Genomic DNA, 10,966 nt, shown 5'->3' on the forward strand with positions numbered 1-10,966 from the left:
TAAGAATCTTCTTTACTCCTGGGGTTCGGATGTATCACCAGAATATACGTGTTATTAATCTTCTTTCCTTCATTCCTGCAGGGGCCTTAACATCCTGGTCCTTAAATGCTGAAGACAAGTCTTTGAGGATCTCAGGAAAGTTCCTACTAATATTTCTTTTCCTTCACTGTCTGTCCTCTGCTTCTAGAAGTCTTATTAGACAGACTTTGGGCATCTTGGTTCTATCCTCCAGGTCTCCTAAACATGTTTCTGGGATAAATATTAGAATTACCTGAGGGAGACACAAGAGAGAGGGGATATGGGGATATACGTATGCATATAGCTGATTCACTTTGTTATACAGTAGAAACTAACACAACATTGTAAAGCAATTATACTCTAATAAAGATGTTAAAAAAACAAAACAATAAAGTACAGCAAAGAACCAAGGGAAAAAAAAAAGAAGAATTACCTGAGAAGCTTTAAAAAGCCACTGATGCCTGGACCCACTCCCAGAGAGTCTGGATTTAACTGGTCTGTGGCCAGGACATCAGTGTTTTTAAAAAGCATCTCAGATGATTCTAATATGCACACAGAGTCCAGAAACCACCTCAATTCCATCTTTGCCTTTTTGCTCTATATTCTAAGAGATCTCCTTTGATGGAATTTCTAGATCACCATTTGGTTGTCAGCTATGCCCACTGTGTCATTTAATTTGTTCAAAGGATTTTAAAAAATATTTATTTCTATATACTCTTATTATCTGATTGCTCATTTTTTCTTAGCATGTCTTTACTTTATGGATGCAATTATCTTTCAAATATTTCTGAAGATTCTACTTACAATAAAATGGGACATCTCCTATGAATAAGTATTTGGCTAAAAAGTTTTTAAGGAAAAAAAAAATGCTGATTTTATGTATCCCCTAGCATCTCCCAAAGGCACTGGGCAGTGGTAAAGGTTGAGAAGTTAAGAAATGGAAAGGAGAGAAAGGTAGCATACTCTGAGTGTAAAGTTAAGAATAAGGGGAATGTATAAGATGCAAAATGTGAGAATTTTGAGACTTTTACTAGGCTTACAAAGGGAAACAGTAAAATGCTTTGGTGGAAAGGGGAGTGGAGAGCAAAGGCTTAAGAACAAGAAAGAACTTGACAAGCTTAAATACACAGGGAAAGAGTCACAGGGAAACAAAAATGTAATGATTCAAGAGTAGGAAGAACAAAGGCATAGATTTGTTCATCAATTAAACATTTATAGATTGCTTATTTTTTCGAATTTTATTTTACTTTTTTATACAGCAGGTTCTTATTAGTTATCCGTTTTATACATACTAGTGTATACATGTCAATCCCAATCTCCCAATTCATCCCACCACCACCGCCCCCCAGCCACTTAAGTTACAGCTACATTAATATGGCTAAATAAAAGTATTCTAAAGCTTTTCCTCAAGAGGAATGTTTAAATAAAAATTAGCAAATTCATACTATAAAAATATTATGCTGTCTTTGAAAAGGATGAGATAAATCTAAAGAGAATCACTGAGCTAAGAGTCTAAACACCGAAAACATCAAAACAACTGAACTGAGAAAGGATTTTGTAGATGCCCATCCACTAAAAAAGAATACCATTGTAATAAATGAAACGTATTGTTACAATGCATAGTGCCCAGTGATGATTTGGTTCTCCCGGCTGTAAACAAAACCAACATCACTTGAGGATGTTACAAAGGGATAATACATGTGGTACAGACAATGTGGTATATCATAATTGCTTGCAGGAACCAACCATGTTTCCCAGTTATTTATAGATTTTGGTGTGTAGAATCATTTTAGAGCACTGGCTTACAATTATGCAAATATTACATATTACATGCCAAAATGTCTTTTTCATCATTGTTCTTCCTTAGAGTTAAGACAACTAAACTTTGGAAATATTAATATGGAACAGGCGAGATCTTAGCTATTCCAGATAAGCAAGCTTCTAATAATGACATGAAAGTTGGAACAACATCCAACATGGACTGTTAAGCGAATGGCAAGCTGCAGAACAATTTGTAGTATAATCCTATTTTTAGGAAGAAAATGGTGTATATTTACTTATATATACAAGAAAAATATATTTAACCACCATTAAAACAATGTTACCTCTGGAGAATGAGATTTAGGAGTTTAAGAAGGGATTTTCACTTATAAAATTTTTTATCATTTAAATAGTTTAACACTAAGTATATATTACTTCCATGATTTTTTAAAAAAACTTAGGACAAAGAGACGAAAACACTTCACGGCTGCACTCATCAGGACTTATTCTTTCTGTTCAACTTAACTCAAACATTTTGGAGTGCCTCCTATGCAGAGGAAGCAAAATCTGGTTGAGCAGAGTTCATGCTCGTGAGACATCCAGAAGGCAGTCAGAGACAAGGCCTGTGCTCAGGAGAGAACTCTGGGGGACAGTACACGTTGGGGCGTGATCAGATTCTACATGGAATTAAGATAAAAGTACACTTGCAGTTACTGCTAAGAAAGTACAACAGTGGTTCTCAAACTTTTAACGTCCCAGCCCTACTTCTGATTACTAGGTCTTGTGGCAGAACAGATGAAATAATTTCCATCTCCCTGGAACTTACATTCTGGGAAGGGTAAACACAGTAGGAGTGAGTCTCCATTCATGTTTTAATAGAAAAATTAAATTTCTACCTGTGCCACAGTGGTAGATTATTAACTTGAGCTGATTCATTAGGGTCAAACAGTTTGATTCCAAGTCTGCTGGTGATTTCTAAGAACAGGCCAGCAAGGTAACATATGGCAAAGGTCTGTAAACATGGTATATAGGCAGAGAATGTGTCCTATTCATTCTTGAACCCCCAACACCTAGTGTAAATGGGTGGCATATAAGAGGCAGTCGATAAACGCAAATGAATTGTGATTTTCAAAAGCAACTGATACAAAGATGGTAAAATAGCAGACACTACAAGGAATCAGCACTGAAATATCATTACCAGTTGACTGTATTCCTTCTCTAAATCTACTCTGAAAAATCTAATCTGGAGAATTACACCGTACCTAAGTGTTCAACTATGAAAGTAAAAATAATATTCTGCTCTAATCAGGAGTGGTAATCAAGAAAACCCCAGCATAATTAATACATCTGTAAGTATATGTCTATGCATACATACACATAACAGGTTTATCTTATTAATTATATCAGTTTGACTAAAACACGGGCAGTCAAAAACAGAGGACCACACCTAGCTGTCAATCTCTGAGTATACACTAAATAGCAACTGGAGGAAGAGATGGCTCAGAGAGCTGGACTGCAGAAGGAAAAAACCTAGGATAACATTTTTGTATAGTACTGCATTCCTCTTATAGTTTCATTAAAGCACTATAACATAAATTAAGCAGGTTTAAAACATGGCTTCACTCTGTTTCCCAAGGTCCATTATATGTCCAAGAGTAAAAATGCACAAGAATAAACTGCATTTTGTGTCTGTGATCAAATCCTTAAATACAGAAGGAAAAAACCCTTGGTCACCTTAAATCCCTCCACAAAAGTATGGAAGGAGGACAGGGACTGAGGACAGAGAAGGGAAAGAGAGCTGCTCTCAAGTTTGACGACCAGAGCCTCTGCCTGGGCACTGGGTTTTGAGAACAAGGGGATGTTCCGTAACAGGAGAGACTCCTGTTTGGGGAGAAGTCTGGGGGGAAACAGAATCTATAAGGCGTAACACATCCTAGGCAGGAAGAAATAAGGAAAATTTATTTTTGGTGTGACCCTGCCATCTCCCAAACCCCTCCATTCTGAGTTGGTACCTCCTCTGCATGCAGATCTAGTTATTGAACAGTGAAATTTGTTAATATGACTTATTCCTTCTCCTCAGGGTCAGGGTTAGGGTTAGGACCTTCCAAAGTGACAAGTTAATCTCATAAATTAATCCTGTCAACTAGATAAAGATTTGTCTACCTCCCTAAGTAAACACCCTTTTTGGAATGACTCATATATTCCATATTTCCAGAACAAATTTCTAATTAAAGGGCATATATGATAGAGGATTGAACCATGCCTAAATTTAAACTCAAATCCATTGGTAAGTAGCTCTGGAATCTTTGGCCCTCACTCAGTTTCTCCATCTGTAAATTTCAGGGGGTAAGGTTTATTCCAACTCTAATATTTAATGTTTAGAATTACTTTTTAATGAATAAGTACATATTTTACCTTATAGGACAATGAAGTTTGATATGTGGAAGGGAAAACAATTCCCAAGGAATGGAAAAAGTTATTCTGGTATCACAGAGTTCACTTTCTACTGCAACCCTCTGGCAAAACATTATTCTGAGGTTTATCCCCTTAGATATTTTCTACAGCTGCCACAATTGTCACCAACGTAATGGCTTAAACAATACGCACTTATTATGTTACAGTTCTGGAGGGCAGAAGTCAGAAATGGGTCTCGCTGGGCTAAAATCAAGGTGTTAGCAGGGCTGCATTCCTTCTGGAGGCTCTAGGAGAGAACCTCCTTTTTTCCAGACTCTAGAGGCTGTCCATGTTCCTAGGCTCATGGCCCCCCTTCCTCCATTTTCAAAGCCAGCAATATTGTATCTCTCTGATCATTCTTCTATAGTCACATCTCCCTCTGGCCGCAGCTGGGAAAGTTTCCCTGCTTTCTTAAATTTCTTAAGAATCCATGTGGTTATGTTGGGCTCATCTGGATAATCCAGGATAACTTCCCCACCTCAAAGTCTTTAACCTTGATCATATCTGCAAAGTCCCTTCTACTCTGTAAGGTAACATATTAACAAATTTCAGGGATTAGGATGAGGGCGTCTTTGAGGGGGCCATTATTCAATACTATCTACCACAGATACCTAGTCATCCAAACAATATCATAAGAATTTCTCCCAAGCCTAGAATTCTGTTGACTTCCTCCATTTTATACTTAGGGCTCTTTCAACATTCTTTCCCCTCTCTCCCTTTATTTACCATCCAGTTGGATTACAGTGTTCTAATATGACAATACAATTAAATCTAACATTTGATCATTATTATTCTAAAAAATTCTTCAGAATTTCAGAAAGCCCAAATTGAAACATTTATTCAGTTTCTCAATTTTGTAATAAGTTAAAATTATAAGTAAACTTGATATATACAATGCAGGTTTTCCCACCTCATCAAACTTAATCACTGACAAATTATTTTTAAAATTATTCTGAGTCCCTTATGTGCTTCTGAAATTTAAACAGCTTGCTATAAATGTTGAAGAACACACAAGTACATTTTTTAAACAGATTTGGTGACAATACAATAAACTTCATATATTTAAAGTATACAAGTTGTAAGTTTGTATGTTTTTTTTTTTTTTTTTTTTGCAGTACGCGGGCCTCTCACTGTTGTGGCCTCTCCTGTTGCGGAGCACAGGCTCCGGACGCGCAGGCTCAGCGGCCATGGCTCACGGGCCCAGCCGCTCCGCAGCATATGGGATCTTCCCGGATCGGGGCACGAACCCATGTCCCCTGCGTCGGCAGGCGTACTCTCAACCACTGCACCACCAGGGAAGCCCAAGTTTGTATGTTTTGACATATGTATATATATCCATAAAGCCATCACTACAATCAAGATAATGAATATATCTGTCACCCACAAAAGTTTCCTTGTGTCTCTTTAAAATTCATTCCTCTCTGGCTCACGTCAGAGCAATCTCTGATTTGCTTTCTGAAGAGTTTGTATTTTATAGAATTTCGTATAAATTGAATCATGTCTTTTTCCCCTACTTTCTCCTACTGTAATAGAGAATAAAATACATTGTTGCATTTATCAATAGTTCATTCCTTTTTATTGCTGAGTAGTATTCCATTGTACAGAGACAGTGCTAAATGTTTGCCTGTTGATGCACATTTGGGTGATTTGCCTGTTAATGCACATTTGGATTGTTTTCAATTTTTGTCTATTACAGATAAAGCTGCTATGGATATTTGGGTACAAATCTTCATGTAGTCATATGCATTCATTTCTCTTAGATAAATGCCTGGGAGTGGAATGGCTAAATCACAGAGTAGGTGTACATTTTAGGTCTTTAAGAAAGTGGCAAACTGTTTTCCAAAGTGGATGTACCATTTTGTGTTCCCACCAGAAGTGTGTAAGAGTTTCAGTTGCTCCACATCCTAACACTTGGTACTATAAGCCTTTTTAACTGAAGACATTCTAACATGTATGTAGTGGTATCTAACTGTGATTTTAATCTGCATTTTCCTAATGACTAGTGGTGTTCATCATCTTTTCATGGGCTGATTTGCCATCCATGTATCTTTGGTGAACTGTTCAAATCTTTTGCCTATTTTTGACTTGAGTTTTCTTATTATTAAGTTTTGAGAGCTCCTTATATAATGTGAATACAAGCCTTTAATCAGATACTGTGATTTGCGAATATTTTCTCCCAGTCTGTGACTTGTCCTTTTATTCTCTTAAAGGTGGCTTTCAAAGAGATGTTCTTAATTGATACAGTCCAATTTATCTTTTTTCTTTTATAAATCATGCTTTTGGTGTTGTACCTTAAAAATCTTTACCAAACCCAAAGTCAAACATATTTTCTTCTAAAAATTTTACTGATTTGGGCTTTACATTTAGGTCTATGATCAATTTTGAATTAACTTTTATATATGATATACGGTATGGATTTAGTTTTTTGTATATGAATCTCAAATTGTTCCTCACCATTCGTTGAAAAGACTAAACTTTTTTCCATTTAACTGACTTGGCACCATAACTCAAAAATTAATTGATCATATTTTCTATTCTATGGGTCTATTTGCTTATCTTTACACCAACATCATTGTCTTGATTATTGTAGCTATAATAAGTTTTAGAAATCAGATGGTGTTAAGTCCTCTCTGTTCTAGGACCTTTGCATTTCCATATAAATTTTAAAACCAGCTTGTCACTCTCTACAAATTGCCAGCTGGGATTCTGATTGAGATTGCACTGAATCTATACCTTTAGAGAAAACTGACAACAATATTGAATCTTCCAATCCTTGAACACAACATATCTTCATTTATTTAGGTTTTCCTTAATTTCTCTCAGTAATATTTTATAGCTTCCAGTGTAGAAGCCTTATATATCTTTTAGGAAACTTATCCTAGGTACTGAATATTTTTAATTTTACTATAAATAGTATTCTTTTAAAATTTCAACTTCTGACTGTTCATTTCCTAGTATATAGAAATATAATTGACTTTTCTGTATTGATCTTGTATCCTACAACTTTGCTAAGTGCACTTAATTGTTCTAGTAGCTTTTTCTTTCTTTTTTTTTTAGAAATCATAGGCAATCATGTCATCTGTGAATAAAGAGTTTTACTTCTCTTCCAATCTGGATACCTTTTAATTCTTTTTCCTGTCTGATTGTACTGGCTAGAACCTCAAATACAATGTTGAATAGAAGTGGTGACTCACAATGGACATCTTGCCTTGTTCCTGATCTCAGAAGGGAAAGATTTAGGGCTTCCCTGGTGGCGCAGTGGTTGAGAGTCCGCCTGCCGATGCAGGGGACACGGGTTCGTGCCCCGGTCTGGGAAGATCCCACATGCCGCGGAGCGGCTGGGTCCGTGCGCCATGGCCGCTGAGCCTGCGCGTCCGGAGGCTGTGCTCCGCAATGGGAGAGGCCACAGCAGTGAGAAGCCCGCGTACCGCAAAAAAAAAAAAAAATAAATAAAGAAGGGAAAGATTTAGTCTTTCAGTATTAAGTATGATTTCAGCTATTGGTTTTTCATGGATGTTCTTTATCAGATTAAGGAAGTTACCTTCTATTCCTCGTTTTTTGAGAGTTTTTAATGTTGGATTTTGTTAAATGCTTTTCCTGCATTTACTGAGTTGATCATATGGTTTTCTGTTTTTACTTTATTGACACGGTACATGATATTGATTTTCAAATGTTAAACCAACCTTGCATTCCTAGGACAAATCCCATTTGGTCATTGTATTTTATCTTTTTATATGTTGTTGCAGTCAATTTGCCAAAATTTTGTAAAGAATTTTGCAACTATGTTCATGAGGGATATTGGTCTGTAACTTTCTTTTCTTGCAATGTATTTGGTTTTAGTATCAAGACAATACCACTGTCATGGAATGAGTTAAGAAGTAAGTATTCCCTCCATGAATTTTATGGAAGAATTTGCATAAACTTGGTATTATGACTTCCCTAAATATCTGCTAGAATTCCTCAGGGAAGTCATCTGGGCCCAGAGTTTTCTTTGGGGAAATTCAATTCTTTAATAGATATGACTACTCAGGCTATTAATATCTTCTTGAGTGGGCAATGGTATCTTGCATCTTTCAAAAAATCTGCCCACTTCATCTAAGAGTCTAATGTATTGATGTAAAGTAATCCATATCATTCTTTTATGTATCATTTTTAAAACTATAGTATCTGCAGCATTGTTGACTCTTTCATTCCTGATATTGATAACTTGTCTTCTCTTTTTCCTGATCCAACAGGATAAAGGTTTAACAGTTTTATTGGTCTTCTCAAAGAACCAGCTTTTGATTTCATTAGCTTTCTCTACTGTTTTTCTACTTCATAGTTTCGGCTTTTATCTTTAACTCATTTCTTCTGCTTACTATGGGTTTAATTTTCTCCTTTTTTCTAGTTTCTTAAGGTAGAAGCTGGGGAGAATGATATGCAACCTTACATTTTCTCTAATATAGGCATTTAGTGAATTTTCCCCTGAACATTACATTAGCTACCTCACAAATTTTGATGTGTTGCGTTTTCAATCAGTACAAAATACTTTCTAAATTCATCTTTGATTTTTTTTTCCTTTGACCCATGAGTTTCTTAAAAGTATGATTCTAAATATTTAGGGGTTTTCCAGGTATCTTTCTGTTACTGATTTTAAATTAAATTCCCTTTCAGTCAGATGACATACTTTTTATGATTTAAGTAATTTTAAATTTATTGAGACTATTTTATGGACCAAAATGTAACCTATATTAGTAAATGTTCTTTGTGCAATTGAACAAAATGTGTATTCTGCTGTATTGGGTAGAATGTCATATAAATGTCAATTAGATCAACTGGTTGATAATCTTTAACTCTTCTAAATCATTACTAATTTTTTGTCTACTTGTTCAATCAGTTATTGAGAAGTAAGGTATTGAAATCTCCAGCTATAACTGTGGATCTATTTCTCCTTTCAGTTCTATTAATTTCTGGTTCATGTATTTCTAAACTCTGTTATTAGGTACAATACATATTTAGTACTATTAATTCAACTTGATGAACTGACCACTTTATCTTATGACCCTCTTTATCCCTGGTAATAGTCTTTGTTCTAAAATCTAATTTCTCTGAAATTAATATAGTTGTTCCAACTTTCCTGATTAGTATTAGCATGGAATATCCTTTTCCAACCTTTTATTTTTAATCTATTTGTATCTCACTATGTATCAGAGGTTTCTTGTAGGCAACATGCAGTTGAGTCTTGCTTTTTTACCAAATCTATTAAGCTCTGCCGTTTAACTGGATTGTTTAGATGGTTTATAGCTAATGTAAGTATTGATATAGTTTGGTGAAAACCTAACATTTTGCTATTTGTTTTCTATTTGTCATCTGTTCTTTGTTCCATTTTTCCTCTTTTTAAGATCTCAAGATTTATAGTTTTTATCAAATTTGGAAATTTTTTTTATAAATTTATTTATTTTATTTATTTATTATTTTTGGCTATGTTGGGTCTTCGTTGTACACATGAGCTTTCTCTAGTTGCAGCGAGCAGGGGCTACTCTTTGTTGCAGTGCACGGGCTTCTCACTGCGGTGGCCTCTCTCATTGCAGAGCACAGGCTCTAGGTGCGCAGGCTCTAGAGCGCAGGCTCAGTAGTTGTGGCACACGGGCTTAGTTGCTCCGCGGCATGTGGGATCTTCCTGGGCCAGGGCTCGAACCCGTGTCCTCTGCATTGGCAGACGGATTCTTAACCACTGCGCCACCAGGGAAGCCCTCAAATTTGGAAATTTTTGACCATTATTTCTTCAAAAAAATTTTCTGCACCCCCTTCTCTCCTTGAGACTACAATTATGTGTACATTAGGCCACCTGAAGTTGTCTCACAGCTCACTGATGCTCTATTCCTTTTTTCCTAGTCTTTGTTTCCTTTCTGAGTTTTATTTTGGATAGTTTGTATTGCTATGGCTTTACTAATCTTTTCTCTTGCACTGTCTAATTTGTTGTAAATCCCATGTAGTTTATTTTTCATCTTGCACATTGTAGTTTCCATCTCTAGATGTTCAATTTATGTCTCTTAAATATATTTTATATCTGAATTTAACATTCTCAATCTTTCCTCTGCTTTCTTGAATATATGGCATATAGTCAAAACTGTTTTAATGTTTTTGTCCACTAATTCTAGCACTTGTGTCATTTCTGGGTCGGTTTCTATTTTTAAATTTTCCTCCTCATGGATTGCTTCATTACAAGTCTCATACTTTTGACTGGAGGCCAAATGTAAATTTTACCTTGGTGAGAGCTAGGTATTTTTTTCCTCCAGTTTTATTGATATAATTGACATATAGCACTGTATAAGTTGAAGGTGTACAGCATAATGGTTTGACTTACATATATCATGAAATAATTATCACAATAAGTTTAGTGAACACTCATCATCTCATATAGATACAAAATTAAAGAAACAGAAAATTCCTTGTGATGAGAACTCTCAGGATTTACTCTCTTAACAAGTTTCCTATATAACATACAGTAGTGTTAATTACATTCGTCATGTTGTACATTACATCCCTAGTACTCATTTATCCTATAACTGGGAGTTTATACCTTTTGACTGTCTGCATCCAATTCCCCTCCTCCTGCCCCTGCCTCTGGTAACCACAAAGCTGGTCTCTTTTTCTATGAGTTTGTTTTTGAAGTACAATTGACCTAAAACACTATGTTAGTTCCTGTTACACAACACAGTGATTCGGTATTTCTATGTTTCAAAATGATCAT

Source organism: Hyperoodon ampullatus (assembly GCF_949752795.1).
Source record: "Hyperoodon ampullatus genome assembly, chromosome: 10".
Classification (NCBI taxonomy): Eukaryota; Metazoa; Chordata; class Mammalia; order Artiodactyla; family Ziphiidae; genus Hyperoodon; species Hyperoodon ampullatus.